A 22,031-nucleotide genomic window follows, 5' to 3' on the forward strand; every position below is an offset into this window, starting at 1 on the left:
TTGCATTATTGCATTAGAAGTAAAATTTCAAGCCATATCCAACAGCATCCCAACTTAACTCACTCCCAAAACTTGTCAAATGGTGAGCAGTGATTATTATTTATTATTATTATTATTATTTATTTATATAGCACCATCAATGTACATGGTGCTGTACAGAGTAAAACAGTAAATAGCAAGACTCTGCCGCATAGGCTTACAATCTAATAAAATCATAGTAAAACAATAAGGAGGGGAAGAGAATGCAAACAGGCACAGGGTAGGGTAAAACTAACAGTATAAAGTCTGCACAACATCAAGTTTTAAAAGCTTTAGGAAAAAGAAAAGTTTTAGTTGAGCTTTAAAAGCTGCGATTGAAGTTGTAGTTCTCAAATGTTCTGGAAGAGCGTTCCAGGTGTAAGGGGCAGCAGAAGAAAATGGACGGAGCCGAGCAAGGGAAGTAGAGGCCCTTGGGCAGGCGAGAAACATGGCATCAGAGGAGCGAAGAGCACGAGCGGGGCAATAGTGTGAGATGAGAGAGGAGAGATAGGAAGGAGCTAGACCGTGAAAAGCTTTGAAGGTTAACAGGAGAAGTTTATATTGGATTCTGAAGTGAATTGGAAGCCAATGAAGAGATTTCAGAAGAGGAGTAACATGGTCAGAGCGGCGAGCCAAGAAGATGATCTTTGCGGCAGAGTGGTGAACAGAAACCAACAGACTGATGTGAGAAGAAGGACCAAGCTGGTCTTCCTTGGGAGGGAATTCCATCATTGTGATAGCATAACTGAAAAGTAATGCTGTGCTGAAGATTTCGTTTTCATTTTTTGACTATTCTCATTCCATTTTATACTAAGGAAATTGTTTTCAAAAGAATTTACAAAAGAGAAGAAAATAGAAACCATATTGCTTTTGATGTGATTAGGATTTGATTGTTCTGGAATATTTTGGAGCCTATGGCTCTGACCATCTGCTATATCAGGGGTTCTTAACCTGTCCATGGACCCCCAAGGGATCCATGGATGGGCTTCAGGGGGTCCATGAAAGTCAAATAAATGTATTCATACTTTGTGTATGTCATACACTGCATGAGGCAATCAATTTTCAATAAAATAAAATATATTCGTTGCAAGCAAAGTTGTGCTTATGTGCTTATGTGCATTTTTCTAGGGAGGGGGTCCATAGCTTTCACCAGATTTTCAAAGGGGTCCGTGACTCAAAAAAGGTTAAGAACCACTGTGCTATATGAATTTCTAAAGTGTGCAACCATTAAGCTTTTACCATGGGATTTCCTGCAATAAAGAAGTCTCACTGTTTGGGGTGTCCCGTGTCAGTTTGCCAGAACGTGAGCTTGTATGAAGGACTGGGAGACACAACACTTAGGGCTCAGCTAGCGTGCAATGACCTCAGAGGGAGAAGATGGTGTGAGTGCCATTTTGTTTTTTTAAAGAGGAAGAAGCGCATGACTGCTCGTGCGCAAAAGGTAAGTGTTTTTAATTTTTTAAAATTTTTCCTGCTCCCCCCACTGCACCCCGTGCATGGGTCCCAGCTCCTTGCGAGTAAACGCAATGAGCCAGGACGAAATGTGACGCCCGCTGACATGTTCCGCGGTCTTGGGAGACCGTGGAAAAAATGGGCAAAAAGTGTAGGGCCATATCCCAGGGCAATCCCTGATCCCGAGATCCCCTGTGCATCATGTGAACACACAGGGATGATCCTGGGGAATCGCTCCGGGATAAAGCCCTGTCTAGCTATGACCCCAGTAAACATAGGTTCAGTGCTGCAGGTTTGTAGTGTGAGAGCTAGTGTACTGCAATTACTAGCATATTAAACTCCAGGAGACCATGAAGATCACCAATGAAGCTTGCTGGGTGATACTGAACCTCTGTGTGTGTGTGTGTGTGTGTGTGTGTGTGTGTGTTGGGCCGGGGTGCTTCTTTAGGATAGTTGTTGTGGGGATGGAAAGGAAGAGGGCACATGTGCGCTGCCTTGTCTACCTTGGAGGTATAGTTGGATGCAAATATAATTATTATAAAAATTAAAATGTTAATTGTTTTAATAATTTTTATAACCTGCCCTGAGTGCTTTTAAACACCCCCCCCCCCGGAAAGGTGGGGTATAAATACTTGAATAAATAAATAAAATTGCTAGTTGATGACAATGAATTATAGGATTACTCTTCCTGTGGAAATGAGGTATATATGTTAATCCAGGTGTAGAACCACTATTACCTCTCACAGATGGCCATGTTCATACAATATGGCCATCTGTGAAAGGTACTGTTGTTTCCTCTGCTAGACTAGTTTATGTAAGAACAGAGTAGCCCCCGACCTTGATGTATTTTGACTCAACTGTAGGATTATGCCCTGCCTGTGAAAATAAAGTACAGAAGTGTACTATATTAGGGGAAATTGCTTGCAAAAATGTGTATATAGGCAATATTGTGTACAAAAATGCATATTAGGAGAAATGTACATGAAAATGCATGTGAACTTTCATGCAAATTTTTTAAAAGTTATGGAAAACTAGGCATAATCAAATTCCAGAACTTTTATTTTTTTTTAATTTCCTGTGTTAAAACAAATTCAGAAGGAAAGGAAGTGAGGCAGGTGGCTACTTGGAGGAGGGCTTTCTCCGCTGTGGCACCTTGGCTGTGGAATGAGCTCCCCAGAGAGGTCCGCCTGGTGCCTACACTGTACTCCTTTCGTTGCCAGCTGAAGACCTTTTTATTCTCTCAGTATTTTAACACTTAATTTTAACTTAAACTGTTCTAACTCTGTATTTTAATCTTATATCAATTTTTGCTGTGTGGTTTTATCCTGGTGGTGCTTTTTATAATGTATTTTGTATTTGTGTTTTTAACCTGTTGGTTGTTTTATTATGGTTTTAATTTTTGTGAACCGCTCAGAGAGCTTCGGCTATTGGGCGGTATAAAAATGTAATAAATAAATAAATAAACAAACAAACAAACTCAGGTCATGATGAGGCTATGGAACAATAAAGGAACAGAAACGGTAAATGCCCACAACAATACATACTGGTACCCAGGATTAAAGAGTTCAGTCCATCAAAATTTAGAATAGGGCCTTCAGTGACATAGCACCCCTGCCTGGAACTCCCTACCTCTACAAGTAGGGAGTTCCAACCCTTCTGGATTGTCATCCCTTTCCCAGGCATTCCCAGGAAAGTAATCTTGTCCTCATAGAATCCTAGAATAGTAGAGTTGGAAGGGGCCTATAAGGCCATCGTCCAACCCCCTGCTCAGTGCAGGAATCCACCCTAAAGCATCCCTGACAGATGGTTGACCAGCTGCATAATGAAGGTTTCTACTGTGGGAGAGTTAGAAGGGGTTAGAAGGGACCTATAAAGCCATCGAGTCCAACCCCCTGCTCAATGCAGGAATCACCTTAAAGCATCCCTGACAGATGGTTGCCCAGCTGCCTCTTGAAGGCCTCTAGTGTGAGAGAGCCCACCACCTCCCTAGGTCACTGGTTCCATTGTCATACTGCTCTAACAGTCAGGAAGTCCTTTGTATATTAGAAATGTCTTTAATATAAGCAATACCTAAATATCAGTAAATGCAAAAAGGAAGAAGACAGACAGACAGACAGACAGAAGAGCAAATGAACAATGGTGCTGTTAGGACAGGTCTTTGGGATAGAAGTCCAGGGTCCCACTCAGCAGAATGAGCAGCAAGGACACCAGTGCAGGAGGGCTGCTTACCAAATTTTGAAGCAATACACATTACCATTTAAAGTGTGTTGGGGGGGGGGAGGGGGCATAAGACCATTAAGTTCAGAATTTAACATTCTCCAACTGCATCACTGTGTATGAATAACCTGTGAGTATTTTACTTCCAGTTATGTAAATAAATCTCAAGCTTTAATGTTTGATAAAAGAGAAATATTTGATTTGTGCATTACAAAACTGCAGCAGTTTGACTACTATCAGGCCTTTCTCCAGCTACCCTGCTAGTTAAATTACTTTGCATCTCAATCCATCAAAACGACACTTCCAAAGAGCCAACATACACATCAAAAGCGTTATGGAAAAGATGCCCTTTTGCCAAGTATAAAATGCTGGGTAGTTTTTGGCTTGTTTTCTGCAGGACTGTGTATTGCAGAGAGCTGTTCGTCTTTATCAGCCATCGTTCCAAATAAAGTATGTAGACATAAAATACATCAATATATTTTCCCCCTTAACTTGCTGCAAGAGATGTAACTGTGAGGTGTTTTCCTCTCTTAAATTGTTAGAGATGTCTTGAAAATGAACACTTAAAATCAAAATGGCTGCATATATTACATTGCACGTCTGACTCAAAACAACCGTTCAGATATATGTAAATAATTCATTTCCATCTTCCTGTTTTCTTAGCATCCGTGCCCCCTTGTGTCACACATGTTTCAACTGTCCCCGTTGGCCAAGGACACGCCTGTAAGCAGCAGCTGAGCCAGGAAAAGGCCTCTCCGCACCATTCGGATCATACTATTTTTCTATTTTAAAATGTGAACAAAAACATTCATACCATAACAGACCGTGGTGGTTGTGAAGGATATTCAGACAGTGTCACAGTAAAAATTGTAAGGTATTGTATGGTTTAATCCTGAAAGGTGTAAGAAAGATGCATTCAAAAAAATCTTTACTATGTTTTTAATCAGCTTTTATGTGTTTTATATTCGCTGTTGTTCCCTGCCTCAATCCAAGCGGAGAGGTGGGTAAGAAATAAATTATTTAACTTTAACTTTAACTTTCTTTATTGCGATCTATAGATCCATAAAAAGAGAAGCAACAAACAACAAACAACCAAACACAAGAATCAGACATGAAATCAGACAGTTAGAGCTATTATCAACTTTCGTCTAATACACAAAGAGCTCTAATCCTGGCCGCCACTGTAAGAAATTTAGCAACAGCCAAAGTTACACTTGAGGACTTATCTTCCAACAGAAACTTAACATAAAATTTGCCTGAAGTTCTGGACAGTTTGCTCAACAATGGGGTAATCATAAGATGGCGGGCCTGATTATAAAAGCTACAGGACGGAAGGATATGCTCCATCGTCTCCACCTCCGTATTCCGACAGGGGCACCGTCGTTCCTGATCAGGGACATCAGCATATCTGCCCTGAAGTAATTCAATAGAATAAACATTGCATCTGGCCTTGGAGAAGGCAATACGATATTTAGCGACCGACAAGTTCTTTAGATAGTCAGCCAGCTGAAGAGGCCCAACGTAATGAACGTGCAATGCACTGGGAGAGCAAGAAACATGAGAGCGAGCGCGTAAGTCGCAGAAGGCTATATCCCACAGTCTTTGTTTGATAGCTTTAAAAGCAAAATTCAAGCCCAGATTAAGGAGGAGGGAAGAGGAGAGACCTATTGAAGCTGCCTTCCTGGCAAGAAGCTTGGACCAGCTGTTCACGTAGTTGTCCTGAGCCAGACAGGGAAGCAGACCTGAGCCCCTCCCCAAAAGACTAACTTCCATCCAAAATTTTAAGGCAGACCACCAAGCCCTAAGCGAAAGAGAGCTTTCCCCGGTTTCCAACAAAAGTACCGAATTAGGGACACACTTTGGGAGTTGAAGAAGGGTCCTCAAAAATAATTTATTATTTCTTCGATTGTAAGACACCATCGATTGTAAGACGCACACTAATTTCAGTACCACCAACAGGAAAAAAAACCCCTAAGACACACCCGCGATTCTAAGACGCACTTTTCCCCCCATATAAACATCTCTAAAAATGGGGTGCGTCTTAGAATCGCGGGTGTGTCTTAGGGTTTTTTTTCCTGTTGGTGGTACTGAAATTAGTGTGCGTCTTACAATCGATGGCGTCTTACAATCGAAGAAATACGGTATTATTATTTCAGTCACACCAGAATGCACTCTTTTCAATTAAATATCAGGGAAGGAAAGCCACGCAGAAAAATAAAACACAAGGAATGCGAGAAACAACAGAAAAGAATACCACAAATATCATCTTTTTTTCTTTCTTTCCCCCCCAAAAGAGACTCATCCCAAAGCATTTCCCACCATTTAAGTTATACAAGTCAAGACTGTGCAAACAAAATGCTTCCAAGAAGATTGCCTGATTCTGAAATCCCCCCCACCCTGCAATACTCTTTTAGATGGACAAAAGCAACCAGAAATAGAAAACATTTCGGCACCAAAATCACTACAACTTTTGCTTAAGAACTTGGATGGGGCGCTTTTTTTCCAGTTTTAAAATCTCTTCACTGGCTGCCAATTAGTTTCCGGGCAAAGTATAAAGTGTTGGTTATCACCTTTAGCCCTACATGGTTTGGGTCCAGGCTACCTGAGAGATCACCTTCTCCCATACAATCTGCCCTGCACACTCAGGTCCTCTGGGAAGAATCTACTTCAGTCAGCAAAAATAGATTGACAACTATTACCCAGAGGACCTTCTCTTCTGCTGCTCCCATACCGTTGAATGGCCTGCCAGAGGAGATTTGTCAACTTAACAGTCTATCAGCATTTAAAAAAGATATTAAGACTGATCTCTTCCGGCAGGCCTATCCAGTGTAATTTTAGGATGATTTAAAATGATTTTAGGATGTTTTAACAATGTATATTATGTTTTAATTCAGTTTTATGTATTTTATATTTACTGTTGTTCCCCGCCTCAATCAAAATGGAGAGGCGGGTAAGAAAATTATTATTATTATTATTATTATTATTATTATTATTATTATTATTATTATTATTATTCACAGGAAATTCCTCCTAGTAACTTTTCTATGGCAGAGGGAATCAAGCATGGATTACTTGATTTTTATACTGACAATGATGAGACAAGTCAAGCAATTGCAACACTGATCTTTTAACATTCTTCAAGAGAATGATCTCATATTAATCAAATGTTTTCTTGTTTGACTGGCAATGTATCTGTCATTTTGGGAAAACACAGATCAATGTATTAGAAATTAAAACAGCTTAATCAGGTGGTGACCTCTGATACAAGTGGGATACAAATGTCATTTAATCCACAATTGTCTCATAAATGGGATGAAGGCTTTGAATTTGATGGAGAAACGCTTTGTCTTCTCTACCTATAAAGTAGAAAGTACGTGTGTGTCACGTATGTCTGGAAACGTTTACCCACTTCCACATACGGTACTGCCTTAATGCTGTTCACCTAGACAGGTCTTCGTGTACATGGATCAGAAAAAATCTCAAAAGTGGACTTGACCATCCTGGCTCTCTGCCCAAACCTGTAAAATGTAGATATTATATAGTAAATTATGCCAATAAAGTATTCTGTGTTCTGGCTGCTTTCCATTTTTCATAATAGCTTCAGAGCACATGCATACATCAGTTCCCTGCATCCACTGAGATCTGTTTCCCTCCTATATGCTATTCAGATACCTGGGCAATGCCAGGTATATTTTGAAAACATATTCTTAGGTTTGCATCTTTTTTAGCTGGTAGAAAGGGGGTTGTGTGTCCTGATGGTTTTTGACGTTTAGCCAGCTGCTCTGGCCAAGGCATGATGGGAAGTGTAGGCATTTTAGTAGTAGTAGTAGTAGTAGTATTTATTTATAAAGTGCCATCAATGTTCATGGCACTGTACAGAATAAAACAAAACAAGACAATGCCATATGGCTTACAATCTAAAATCACAGTAAAAGACAGGGCAGGGGGGGGGAAGAAACAGCCGGGGTAGGGGGCATTAAAACTAAACTATAGGCTGGTATCATCATGCTATGATTGATAAACTTTTGAAAAAAAGAAACGTTTTCAAGTGAGATTTAAAAACTGAAATCGACACCATGGTCCGCAGAGGCACTGGAAGGGAATTCCAGGCATAGGGGTGAGAACGGGCGAAGACGAGCGAGAGAGGTGGAAACTCTTGGGCAGGTGAGAGACGTGGTGTTATTGGAGCAATGGGCACGAGCAGGACGGAAAAGTGAAATAAGGGACGAGAGGTAAAGAGAAGCCGGATCATGACAGGTTTTAAGTGAGAAGCAGCAGCTTGTATTGGATTCTATAAGAGATAGGAAGCCAGCGAAGGGATTTTAGAAGCAGAGTGACGTGATCAAAATGACGAGCCAAGAAAATAAGCTTAGCATTTCAGGTAAAAAAGAAAAAAAAGTGATTTATCACGATGCTCTAATTTAAAATACAGTTCTTATTAACACAATTTCCCATTGATTCTAACAATTTACTAACTCAACCTAAAGATGAATAAGTTGCAGAGAAATTTATGATTTATCAAATAAATGTTCTAAACATTATGCATCAGCTAGTAAGTGTATACAGGACTGTCTTCAATGTATGCAGCGAGATGTCAAGAAGGTCGAGTCCTTTTGAGCTTGTAGAAATAGAATAGAAGATGTGCTTTAGCGCATACTGACAAGGCGGCTGGCATTTCTACCTGCTGTTGAACACACCTGCAATGTTAGTGAGGGCAGATGTCTTGTTGGGCAGGGCAGGGGAGGAGAATGTGAGGAGGTGGTGCAGGAAGCATTCAGGGAGGAAGAACACAAATCTCTCCCTCTTTGTTATGTTTACTTTCCACACAGCCTAATGGGAACATTTCAGGATGTTGTGAAGCACTGGATAAAAAAATTAAAAAAAAGCACTGGAAAATTTCCAGAAAATTTCCATGCCACATCACTGCCTGTGTCTATTGCCTACTGTGAGAGAATTTTCAGTTTAATGGCACAACTGTGGACTAAGGTTAGAAACAGGCTGAGTGATAGTGTTGTCAAGGCCAAACTGCAGGGGCAAGTGAACATTAACCAGCCTTCCTTGACTTTTAAAAAAGCAAGCAGATCTGCTAAAACCAGCAAGAGGCCACATCAAATACACATTTAAAAAGAAGCTCATGACAAACCAGTTCGGATTTAAGATAAAAACATCACATTCAATTTCAGTATGGAGTTAAGCTTCAGCTGCAGGGAGGAAGAAATGGTACAGCAAGCTTAGGAGGGTGACAGAAATGGCCTCAGAGAGTGAGTAGTTGTCAGGGAAGGCTCATCATTCTCCTTGGGTAGCATAGAATAGTAGAGTTGGAAGGGTACTGTAAGGCCATCAAGTCCAACCCTCTGCTCTATTGTTAACTTTCAGGGAAGAATTAGGCACCATAACAGAGAGAACAGCTCTAATAGGGCCCCCAAACAGTCTTCACAATACTATAGGAAAGAAACCAGACTCTAAAGTCTGGTTCGATGTCTGTATTCTAATGCCCAAACTGAATGAACTTGAAGGTAAATATGACTTGTTAGGTATAACTGAAACTTGGTGGGATGACTCTCATGAGTGGAATATAGCGATTGAAGGGTATAACTTGTTCAAAAAGAGCAGAAGAAATAGAAAGGGAGGCAGAGTTGCACTATATACTAATAATACTTATTGTTGCACAGAAATACAGGTAGATGACCCTAGTTGCCCCATTGAAAGCATCTGGATTAAAATAAATGAGACAAGGAATAAAAGGAACATAGAATCATAGAATAGTAGTGTTTGAAGGGGCCTATAAGGCCATCAAATCCATCTCCCTGCTCAGTGTAGGAATCCACCTTAAAGCATCCCTGACAGATGGTTGTCCAGTCGAAGTCGAGGATAAAACTTTTGATAAGCAAATATTTTCCTCGTTGGAATTGTTTGTAATTGTGCCTTTAAAATTTCCTTTTTTAAAAAACTCCCACCCATCTTGGACTCCTTTTCTCATTAGGGTCACTTGCCATGGGACCTTATTTATCATACTTCTGAGTTTATATAAAAATGGCTTTCCTAAAACCGAGAATACACATATGGCTACACTCAGCTTTTGTTTCCTTTATAATCAAGAATTCAAATATGACGTGGTCACTTTCCCCCAGAGTTCCAGTAACTAAGTCATCCCTATTGGTCAGTATCAAGTCAAGGATTGCCAGTCCTGGGGACTAGAGGCCTTCAAGAGGCAGCCATCTGCCAGGGATGTTTTAAGGTGGATTCTGCAAATTGCCAATGATTCAAGGAAGTGTGATGTCGTAGTAATAAGGGACTTCAATTACCTTGATATGAAGGCCTGAACCACTCTAGAACCACATACACAAACTTACTTTGTATACATGATAGCTAGAGATGTTCAAGGATCTTGTTCAGTCTGCATTTTTAAGCAAACCCACTCAATTTGCATTTCCTGGACTAATATTGGGTCACAGTTGCCCTTTGGTTTTCAAACTTCCCCAAATTTGATATACTTCTCTGCTCAAAATTTTTATCAGAATGCATATTTTAAGATACAATGCATACAAAAACAGATATGTTTTCTCAATTATGCATTTAAAAGCATAATTTCATGTTTTTGGTTTGTTTTAAACTCAGATTATTGCAGAAACAGGACTTATGAACTAATATCTGCAATACTAACAAGGACCAAAATTAGACTGATCTGTCCATCACTAGTGGTGACCTTGGTGGAAGGTATTTTGATTCCCTCACCATGTTTGGATTGTGTCTTGCAAGCCTTCTGTACTTAGAAACAGAGAATCCTCATTATTCCATTCCACTCTGTTTCTGTGTTCAAAAAATCGGGATTAAATGTATTTAAGTGTACATTTTCAAAGTATTTCCCCACAAAATAGCATTTCTAAACATATTTTCCCTCAAAGTATACATCTGTAAACATATTTTAGTCTATAGTTAACATACTTAAAGGCACTGTGTGCATGTTTCGGCCTCAGAACTGCGTCAGCAAGGATGGTGCCAGGTGAGCCTCCCTAGAATGGGGTGCTCTTGATGGATTGGAACCAAAGTCACCTGTCTCCATATGTGCCTGTCAAGATCCTCATCAGAGGTCTTGTTCTGGGTCACCTTGTTATCTGAGGTATGAAAGTGCCTTTTTGGTGTTGGTCTTCCAATTTTGGAATGCTGATTTGCCTGAAGTCCACCCTGATGACATTTTGACACCCAGGAAAGACATTTAAAAAGTCAAGCTACTTATAGTGCAATCCTGTAAGGGTGTGTGTATAGGTTTCATTGTACGTGGTACAGGACTGAAGCCTTAATTCAATTGGATCTGTTCTATCTTGACAGGATTTATTGTTTTTAATGCTGTTCCTAGCGGTGTCACTGTTTTTAGCATAGTGTGTGTGTGTGTGTGTGTGTATTTTGTATGTTATTAATTGATGTGCCATAAATTTTATTGGGAATTTTATTGAAGGATGGAAGACAAATCCCTCAATAAAATTTTAAATTGTGTCCCAAATCTTTGGAATTTAGGAATGAAAGTAAAAACAAAGAACATCTGAGGAAACACGTAGCATGTAGTTGACAACATGCAACTGAAACAACTGGGCCTGTTTAGCCTGGAGAAGAGAAGATTGAGGGGAGACATGAGAGCACTCTTCAAATACTTGAAAGGTTGCCACACAGAGGAGGGCCAGGATCTCTTCTCGATCCTCCCGGAGTTCAGGACACGGAATAACGGGCTCAAGTGACAGGAAGCCAGATTCCAGCTGGACATCAGGAAAAACTTCCTGACTGTTAGAGCAGTACGACAATGGAATCAGTTACCTAGGGAGGTTGTGGGCTCTCCCACACTAGAGGCCTTCAAGAGGCAGCTGGACAACCATCTGTCAGGGATGCTTTAGGGTGGATTCCTGCATTGAGCAGGGGGTTGGACTCGATGGCCTTGTAGGCCCCTTCCAACTCTGCTATTCTATGATTCTTTGACAAGAAAAAATCATTGGGGATTTTCCAAACAGAATTTCAGTCAACATTGGCAGTGACATTGGATTTTGTTTCCCCTCCCAACACCACTTTCCTCCAGAAAAGACTTGACAATTAAAAAAGCACCAAGGGGTCACTTTTCAAAAGATATCCCGCTGATAAACAGCAGAAGCCTGGAAAACACAAAGCTCCTTTTTGAAAATTACAGATAGTGAGAAAGAAGTCTGGTGACAAGATGTCAGCTCAGTTTCATTACACATTATGTCACAGGGAAAGCAGACGGGCGAAGACAAACATCATTTTTTAAGCGTGGTAAAAATACTTTAAACACACATTCAGTGGCCTTAGAATACAAAGGATGTGTTTACTTCAAACCACCTCCATTATACTTACATTTGATAAGCAGAACTGCCAGTCTGTTGCTGGTTTAAATGAATACAACAATGGAATACATGTTGGGTTGATGGAAGACATGAATGCATAGATTACTGAGACCAGGTTATCTCTGTCCAAATAGGGGCATAGCTGGGCCACCAGTTCAAGCTGACAGAAGGCCCTCCGTGCCACTGAGGCTACCTGTGACTCAAGTGACAGAGATGACTCCAGGAGAACCCCCAACCTATGAACCTGCTCCTTCATGGGGAGTGCAACCCCATTTAGAATTGCTTGAATGAGAATAAGGCAGAAAAATGGAAGCCGCTTTCATGGGGAAAGAAAACTTTCAGGTAATTCCTGAGATTTTTCTTTCCTTACCTCCTAGAAATTAAAGAGCACTTTTAAGAATTTTCTCCAGATTTCCTTCACCATTATTTTGTGTGGTGGATGCATTCCTTCTCCTCAATGCTCTGGGGTGATGCTAAGAATATGGGGCATTGAGGAGAAAGCAAAATGAGGTCCAGGCTGCCAACACAGATGATGCCATTTGTAGTAGCAGTGCAAAAAAAAAACACCCCACCCCTTAGGAAAATAAAAGGAAGAAGCTGTTCTACACCCCTTGCCTATAGCGATGCCTACCTGTGAAAAATTGTGGTGAAATTGTCCCCCCAATTTCTCTACACACAATTACGGTGGAGAATTTTGAGAGGCCCCATGTGCACAGCTCTACTTTTAATTGTTCTGTGGCATTTTAGTCCTTTAACGGTTTGCAATCTACCCAGAGAACATTAGCTATTGGGCAGATTAGCAGTGTAATAAATGAATATGGGAGGAGGTTAGGGATGTGCAACTATCCTGTTTACTAAGGACAGCAGCGGTTCAGCAGTATCTGGCTGCAACCCCTGAACAACATAGGAAGAAACCGGCAACAAGATTTTAGATTGAGGTGGGCAACGTGTGGCCCTTGCGACCCCCCCAGTGTGGCCCCACTACCCTTCACCCCACCCAGTTCAAAAATATAATGAAAAATAATGGCAGCCAGAACACTACGGAGTATCAAACTACCACCACTCCCAGAGTGCAGGACACGGAATAACGGGCTCAAGTTAAAGGAAGCCAGATTCCAGCTGGACATTAGGAAAAAACTTCCTGACTGTTAGAGCAGTATGACAATGGAATCAGTTACCTAGGGAGGTTGTGGGTTCTCCCACACTAGAGGCCTTCAAGAGGCAGCAGGACAACCATTTGTCAGGGATGCTTTAGGGTGGATTCCTGCATTGAGCAGGGGGTTGAACTCGATGGCCTTGTAGGCCCCTTCCAACTCTGCTATTCTATGATTCTATGAATCTATGATTAAATAGAGTAGATATTCTGAATGCAGAATGTTCCAAATTCTATTCCTGGCTTTGCCAGGGAATAACTCCCATCTGAAAACCTGAAGAGATGCTGCCAGTCAGCGTAGACAATACTGAGCTAGATGGTCTGGCTTGGTATAACAGCATCTTGTGACTTCTCTGTATAGAAGTAACAAAAATAAAAGTGAAATAGTGTTGTATTCTAATATGTCATTTCCACCAGTTACGTAGGGAGGTTGTGGGTTCTCCCACACTAGAGGCCTTCAAGAGGCAGCTGGACAACCATCTGTCAGGGATGCTTTAGGGTGGATTCTTGCATTGAGCAGGGGGTTGGACTCGATGGCCTTGAACTCTACTGTTCTATGATTCTATGATTCTATTCTCCCTGCACCCCAGAAACAAGTACGATAAAAATAATGAAAAATAATGTGGCTAGAGCACAATGGAGTGTCAAAATGGTCCAATCTAATTTGTTAGAAAATTTACCTTGCAGGTAAGCTAAACTGGACTGTTTAGGCACTCTGTTAATACTCCATATGTCATTTCCTTTTTTCAGGTAACCCAGCAGAGAATGGAGCATGAGGGGTGGGTTCCAGGAGGCAAAATGGTGCCTGGACCTCACAAAGTTGCCCATCCATTTTAGACCGAGATATCCAGCTGTTGGAAAAACAGGTTTACCCACTAGTGCACATTCAGCAGTTCTTAAAGACACACAAACACCGCAAGTGTTACACAAGTCCTATGAGTCTACCGCTCTGTAGATCTGAGCTGTTGTAAGGCTGAAGACAAACTCATAGCCCATTTGAAACCAATAGAGTTAATTTCCTTTTTAATTAAGGAGTTTGGACTTAACTAGAATTAATTTCCTTTTTAGTTAAAGAGCTTTGACTTAACTAGCTTGTGGATCAAAGTCATTAGCTACACCACTACTGCACATAAATAAGAGGAATGATGAGGAGAGGGCATTCAGACCCTCATCCTGTTCTTGGTTCAGTGTAGCATTCCACCCCATCCCTGCTCCTGGGGCAACATTAAGGGATTAGCTAGCCCGCTTTTACAGAGCAGAGTGGGATTTTTTTTGGGGGGGGGGTTTCTCCTGAATGGCTCAGGTTTCATCTTTTTTCACCTTCTCCTTACTGTTCAGATACTTGGGGTAGTTTAGCATTAATTTAGCTTACTGCCTTGAGATCCTTGTGATATAGGGCGGGATATAAATGTTTCAATCATCATCATCCTGGTAACAGCTGACAGGGTGTACAGGCTGTGCCATTCCTGCTCCTATCCTAAGACTCATCTACACCAAGCAGGATATTCCACTATGAAAGTGGTATGAAAGCAGTATAAAACAGGCAGGAGCCACACTACTGCTTTATAGTGGTATTGAAGCACACTGACAACTGTTGGGGCCCATTGACACATACCGTATACCACTTTCACACCGCTGTATCCTGCTTGGTGTGGCTCCTGCCTTTTATATACCACTTTCATACCACTTTCATAGTGCAGTATCCTGCTTGGTGTAGATGAGGCCCTAGTGAAAATTCCCTTTCTCACCACCAAGCACTGGGTTTCAACGCCACCAGGAATCATGGAATCATAGAATCATAGAGTTGGAAGGGGCCTATAAGGCCATTGAGTCCAACCCCCTGCTCAATGCAGGAATCCACCCTAAAGCATCCCTGACAGATGGTTGTCCAGCCGCCTCTTGAAGGCTTCTAGTGCGGGAGAGCCCACAACCTACCTAGGTAACTGGTTCCATTCTCGTACTGCTTTTTAAGACTTGACCTTTAAGACTCAAGCCTAACACTTTACTCAGTCCTCTATCTGCAAGGACACACAGACTTTACTTTAGAACCTTCCACTGTTCTCTCTGTTACCTCCCTCTTATGTAGCCAGGAGATGAAGGCATGGGACTTTATAAAGAAAGAGCCTTATTAATTAACAGTAAATTAGTTGCTGAACAACAAATAAGTATAAATGGCTTTATCAATATGTTCTTCCACATACAATACTAAAGAAAATGTTTATTCAATCACTATCTAATCACCACGGACTTTCTCTGTGTCCAGTTCTGGGCTCCACAATTCAAGGACGCAGACAAGCTGGAGCGTGTTCAGAGGAGGGCAACCAGGATGTTCAGGGGTCTGGACACAAAGCCCTATGAAGAGAGACTGAAAGAACTGGGCATGTTTAGCCTGGAGAAGAGAAGGCTGAGGGGAGACATGATAGCACTCTTCAAATACTTAAAAAGTTGTCACACAGAGGAGGGCCAGGATCACTTCTCGATCCTCCCAGAGTGCAGGACATGGAATAACGTGCTCAAATTACAGGAAGCCAGATTCCGGCTGGACATCAGGAAAATCTTCTTGACTGTTAGAGCAGTATGACAATGGAACCAGTTACCTAGGGAGGTGGTGGGCTCTCCCACACTAGAGGCCTTCAAGAGGCAGCTGAACAACCCTCTGTCAGGGATGCTTTAGGGTGGATTCCTGCATTGAGCAGGGGGTTGGACTCGATGGCCTTGTAGGGCCCTTCCAACTCTGCTATTCTATGATTCTATAATTCTTTCTCATTTCTCAAACCTAAAATCCTAGCTCTGATCTAAACCCTTGTACATTAATTCACTGCCTCTTATCTAAACCCTGTCGCAACAAATCCACGTCCCTCACAGCACAGTGAACAGTTCATATAGCGTTTGCACTTCACCCCTTCCTTCTCACTCTCTCAGCTTACAAATGCCAATTCACCATTCTCTTCCTAGAGATACTTACCAAACCATAGATCTATAACAAGAATACAGTTATAAACATAAATGTCAGTATAATGTCACGTAGGTACCCCAAAGAGGTAAATTAGAATATCCCAGAGGCACCTGGGGGGTGGAGGGTTGCTGGCCCAGCCTACCTAACTGCCAGCTGGCTTGAGGAGATAACAGAATCATAGAACAGTAGAGTTGGAGGGGCCTCTAAGTCCACTGAACCCAACCCCCTGCTCAGTGCAGGAATCCACCCTAAAGCATCCCTGAGAGATGCTTGTCCAGCTGCCTCTTGAAGGCCTCTAGTGTGGGAGAGCCCACAACCTCCCTAGGTGACTGGTTCCATTGTTGTACTGCTCTAACAGTCAGGAAGTTTTTCCTGATGTCTGTGTTGTTTGCTTTAGCAGTGGGCCAGCTGCTGTGACCATGTACATTGATGGTGCTATATAAATAAATAAATAAATAAATAAATAAATAATAATGTGACCTGGGCTACCGGAGGATGCTTTCGGCCTTGTCAGCTGTAACTAGAGGGAGGGAGGGAGAATTAATTTTGATGGGTGAGGAGGCCAAGGTGACTGGCTAGGTGCAGTGGTGCACTGGGCAGCCATTGGGGGCAGGGGAATTGAATCTACAGGTGAGGGGCAGCAACATTGACCTGTGCTGGGAGATTCTGCAGCACTGAACAGAGCAGAGCGCTCTCTCAGTGATGCGAATGAGATCTATCCCAATCCAAAGATCACGTGAGCCTGTTTAAATTCGCTTGCCTGGTGATGGACTGATGAAAGTTTGCCTCCAGCCAAGTGTTTTTAAAATGCATTAATTTTAATTAATGTATGCGTGTGCCTGTGCCTGAAGCCTGCAGATAGATTTTCAGCCACTAGAAGCAGACTTCACTATCTAGGCACAGCTTGAAGCTGCAGTAGATTGTTAAGTCGAGGGGCACCATTCTACACCTGATCCTCATCCTGCTGTGGGGCAGCCCCCCTCAGGGACAAGCCTCTCCCTCAGGGGCTCTAGGGGCACACCACGGCAGGGTCTGGGCCTAGGGGTGTCAGTGGATGTGGCTCCACTCAGATGGGATGGGCACAATGGTTCCAACTCTGACAGCTCTGTAAATTTGCTCCAAGGCTTCAGTGTATCAATGTAAGGCCCTATTCTCACCCGTGCGAAGCTCTGTCCATTTGCTAGACTTCTGTATGGAAGCCCTTCAAGCTTCTGACCCCATTCCAATCAAAATAAAGACTTACCAGTCTATTACTTAAGTTAAAGGAAGCCAGATTCCAGCTGGACATCAGGAAAAACTTCCTGACTGTTAGAGCAGTACAACAATAGACTCAGTTACCTAGGGAGGTTGTGGGCTCTTCCAGGCTAGAGGCCTTCAAGAGGCAGCTGGACAACCATCTGTCGGGGATGCTTTAGGGTGGATTCCTGCATTGAGCAGGGGGTTGGACTCGATGGCCTTGTAGGCCCCTTCCAACTCTGCTATTCTATGATGATTCTATGATTCTATGATTATTATTATTATTTAAATTTATATACCGCCCCATAGCCAAAGCTCTCTGGGAGGTTTACAAAAGTTAAAAACAGTGGACATTAAAAAGAAATATACAACATTTAAAACCATAAAAAGCATAAAATACAAACAAAAACAGACAATATCCATTTAAAAACAAATATTCTGGGGTCAGTTAAAAAACTCTGCATATGCTGATAAATCCACGGGAGAAGAGAAAGGTAGATCACAATGTCGGCGCCAGGCGAGCCTCGTCAGGGAGATCATTCCACAGTCGGGGGGCCACCACTGAAAAGGCCCTCTCCCTAGTTGCCATCCTCCGAGCTTCCCTCGGAGTAGGCACTCGGAAGAGGACCTTAGATGTTGAGCGTAGTGTACGAGTAGGTTCATGTTGGGAGAGGCGTTCCATCAGGTATTGTGGTCACAAGCATGTAAAGCTTTATAGGTTAAAACCGGCACCTTGAATTGGGCTCGGAAACATACAGGCAGCCAGTGCAAGCGGACCAGAGTCAGTCTTATATGCTCGAACCTTCTGGTTCCAGTTATCAATCTGGCCGCTGCATTTAGCACAAGCTGCAGCTTCTGAACCGTCTTCAAAGGCAGCCCCACGTAGAGCGCATTGCAGTAATCTAATTTGGAGGTTAGCAGGGTATGGACAAACTGAAGCTAGGTTATCCCTGCCCAGATAAGGGCATAGCAATTTAGACTGATCTCTTCTGGCAGGCCGATCCAGTAGAATTTTAGGATGTTTTTAGAAAGTTTTTAGGATGTTTTATCAGTGTATATTATGTTTTAATTCAGTTTTATGTATTTTATATTTGCTGCTGTTCCCCGTCTCGATCAGAATGGAGAGGTGGGTAAGAAATATTATTATTATTATTATTATTATTATTATTATTATTATTATTATTATTATTATGCTTTCCATGATTTAGCTTCCTTGGCCATGCTGTCTGAGGCTGATGACAGTTGGAGTCCAACAATATCTGGAGGATCATAGGTCCCCTTTGCTCTCACTAAAATCTTGGGAGAAAAAATTACAATTCTAGCAACTTACACTGACCTTTTTAAAAACATCTCCCCAAAGGCAAAATTATGGACAGTTTGCAAGGTTAATAGAATCATAGAATTCTATTAGAAGGGGCCTATAAGGCCATTGAGTCCAACCCCCTGCTCAATGCAGGAATCCACCCTAAAGCATCCCTGACAGATGGTTGTCCAGCTGCCTCTTGAAAGCCTCTAGTGTGGGAGAGTCCACAGCCTCCCTAGGTAACTAGTTCTATTGTCGTACATCATGTCTCATGTCTCCCCTCAATCTTCTCTTCTCCAGGCTAAACATGTCCCAGTTCTTTCAGGGCTTTGCTAGACCTGCCGGATAACCCGGCAGGGAGGAGAGGCGACGGCGCGCTATAGCTAGCGCACGCTGTCGCCGACTTCTACACGCACGACACAACGGGAAGCCCCGTAGCGTCGGCCATTTGTTTTTTTTAAAGGGGCCATGTGCGCCGGAGAGCCGCTGGACAAGGTAAGTGGGTTTTTTAAAAAATAATTAACCCCCCCCGCTCTCCCTGCCCCTGATCCCCCCCACAATTCCTGATGCCCCCCTGCCCGCTCAGCCGTCCTCCCCCCATCCCCGATGCCCTGTCCCCGGCTGTCCGTCCCTCGCCCCCATCCCCTGTCCCCGGCTGTCCTTCCCTCACCCCCATCCGCCATCCCCGGCTGTCCTTCACTCGCCCCCATCTGCCATCCCCAACTGTCCTTCCCTCGCCCCCATCCGCCATCCCCGGCTGTCCTTCCCTCGCCCCCCCTCCTGCTGGGTCCGCCCTTCCCCCCCGCTCCTCTCTCCCCCCCCGGGATCCCCCCCTGGCCCGATGTCCGTGGCTTTCCCCGGCTACTTGCGAGTAAGCGAGCAACTGCAAAAAGCCACGGACCCTGCTAGACGTTCCACAGCCCCGGCCTGAGGCCGGGGCTGCGGAAAAGCCGGGCCATAAGCGAATTCGCTTATGCCGGCTTAAGGCAGGTTTCAGCGCGGCCTGACCTCGGATTCCCCTGTGCGTCATCTGGATGCACAGGAGGGAAACCGGGCCTCACACCGCGCTAACGCCTGGTCTAGCAAGGCCCTCAGTCTCTCTTCATAGGGCTTTGTTTCCAGTCCCCTGCTCATCCTCGTTGCCCTCCTCTGAACACACTCCAGCTTGTCTGCATCCTTCCTGAAGTGTGGTGCCCAGAACTGGACACAATACTCAAGATAAGGCCTAACCAAGGCAGAATAGAGGGGAACCAGTACCTTGTGCGATTTGGAAGCTATACTTCTATTAATGCAGCCCAAAATAGCATTTGCTTTTTTTGCAGCCACATCACACTGTTGGCTCATATTCAGTTTGTGATCTACAACAATTCCAAGATCCTTCACATATATTCACACCAAATACACACTAGAAAAACACCAGCAATGGAAAGTTAAGTCAGCAATGGTAATTGGGACTGTTCTACTTGTTGCCAACATGACAGACAGTAATATTTTCCAGTGAACATTCATTCTTGCATACATGCATAGCAGCAGTTACAAACAGCCAATGCTACATTGATGATGATCAGGCATGCACGTTGGTTAGTCTTATGCATGCCAAGTGGGTTTACTTTCTCCTATTCCAGTCAGGTCCTGTGATTAATTTCATTTTGCTGGAATATTAATTGGATAGTGCAGCTGTAAATGCCACCATTTTTGTTTGGTTTAAATAATGTGCAATGCTTTTAATGCATTTAAAAATTGACTCATGACAGCACATTAATTTTACTAAAGCATAAGTCAAATTTGTCCAAAAAGCTACAATCGTCAGTTGATTTAGCTTTATACTATGTTAGGTAATAATATATGACCAGGAAGAAAAGAGGTTAGATTTGGTGAAAGGCTTGTTCTGCTTTGAATAACTTATTAAGATCCTTGAGGATATTGCATTGGATAATAAATGACATACAAAGGTTGTCCCAAAGGTCTGTGTCACACTCCTGCACTGTCACATTGAAGTATGACAAAGGAACATTACTCAGAAAACCAGATGGTGTGAGATTGCACTGAGGACAAATCCAGTATTAAAAGGCAGGAGGAAACGTGTTTCCAGAGGTTCATCATTTATTTATTTATTTATTTATATAGCACCATCAGTGTACATGGTGCTGTTCAGGGTGGAAGAAAGTTACCATATTTCGAACTATCCCTATTTTCCGACCCCATTACCTGGTAAACTGTTGCTCCTATTTTAATTAATTCATTACATTTCTATGCTGCCCAATAACCAAAGCTCCCTGGGTAGTTCATAACCACTACCACCCATAAAATATAACAACATAAAAAAATTACAAAAGCTTTTAGAAGTTAAAATAGAATAGAACCAGATTAAAAACCAAAGTAAAAGCCAGCAGCATGCAAAGATCTTAAAACGCACTAACATGGATATATATTAACTGAAATACTATAAAAAGCCTGGGAAAATAAAAGAAAGGTCTACACCTGACTCTGAAAAGGCCACAGCTTAGTCACCTGGTGATCCATGTGTTCCACAACTGGAGTGCCACTACTGAAAGGCCCTCTCCTTAGTGACCACCTGCCTCACATCATTTGGCAGGGGCACCCAAAGAAGGCTCTTTGAAGATGATTTTAAGGTCCATACAAGCATATACAAGTGAAGATTAATTAGGTTGATCATATGACAGGAAAAATCCGGATTTGTTAGGATTTTTGATAACAAATCTAGGAAGGGGGGGAGAGTTATGAAATTTGAAGAAAAATCTGGATTTTTCTCATCCTCCCCACCCAAGAGGCAGCTCTACTTTAATGGGATTTTTTAAAAAAAAATGCTTACAGCTCCGCCATTTTTAAAGATAAAGAGATGAAACTTGGCATCATGATAGCTCTTAGGTAGGGCTTTAGCCCCACGGTGCTAGCATGCAATGCATGGCATTAGAAAGAGGGTCTCAGAGCTGCATGTTTGTGCAGGAAGTAGACAGGAGTTCAAAGTCTGGATATGTGAAATGGTGCCAACGCACGAGAAGCGAACGTATATAAATGAGAAGTGTGAATGGGCGAAGTAGTGTCCACTGCCCACAACACCCACCCTGTTTTACTGTTTTACTCTGTACAGCACCATGTACATTGATGGTGCTATATAAATAAATAATAATAATAATAATAATAATAATAATAATAATAATAATAATAATAATAGAGTAGAGAAACTTGTGACAATCGTACACACACAAAAATTAAAAATTGAAATTTAAAAATGAAAAGGCCAGCCAGCCAGCCGGCCGGCAGCGGACCCCGTCAACAGCAGCAGCAGCTAGCAGCGGAGTGAAGATACAGTCAGAAAAGATATTT

The 22,031-nt window shown here is 42.5% G+C and overlaps 1 protein-coding gene across 1 annotated transcript in view; it reads right to left on the reverse strand.

Annotated features, from left to right (window-relative positions):
• CALN1 (calneuron 1) overlaps positions 1–22,031 on the reverse strand; it is a 154,938-nt gene that overhangs the window by 42,824 nt on the left and 90,083 nt on the right. The gene's annotated exons all lie outside the window — the stretch shown is intronic.

Source organism: Elgaria multicarinata, chromosome 22, assembly GCF_023053635.1.
Source record: "Elgaria multicarinata webbii isolate HBS135686 ecotype San Diego chromosome 22, rElgMul1.1.pri, whole genome shotgun sequence".
NCBI lineage: Eukaryota > Metazoa > Chordata > Lepidosauria > Squamata > Anguidae > Elgaria > Elgaria multicarinata.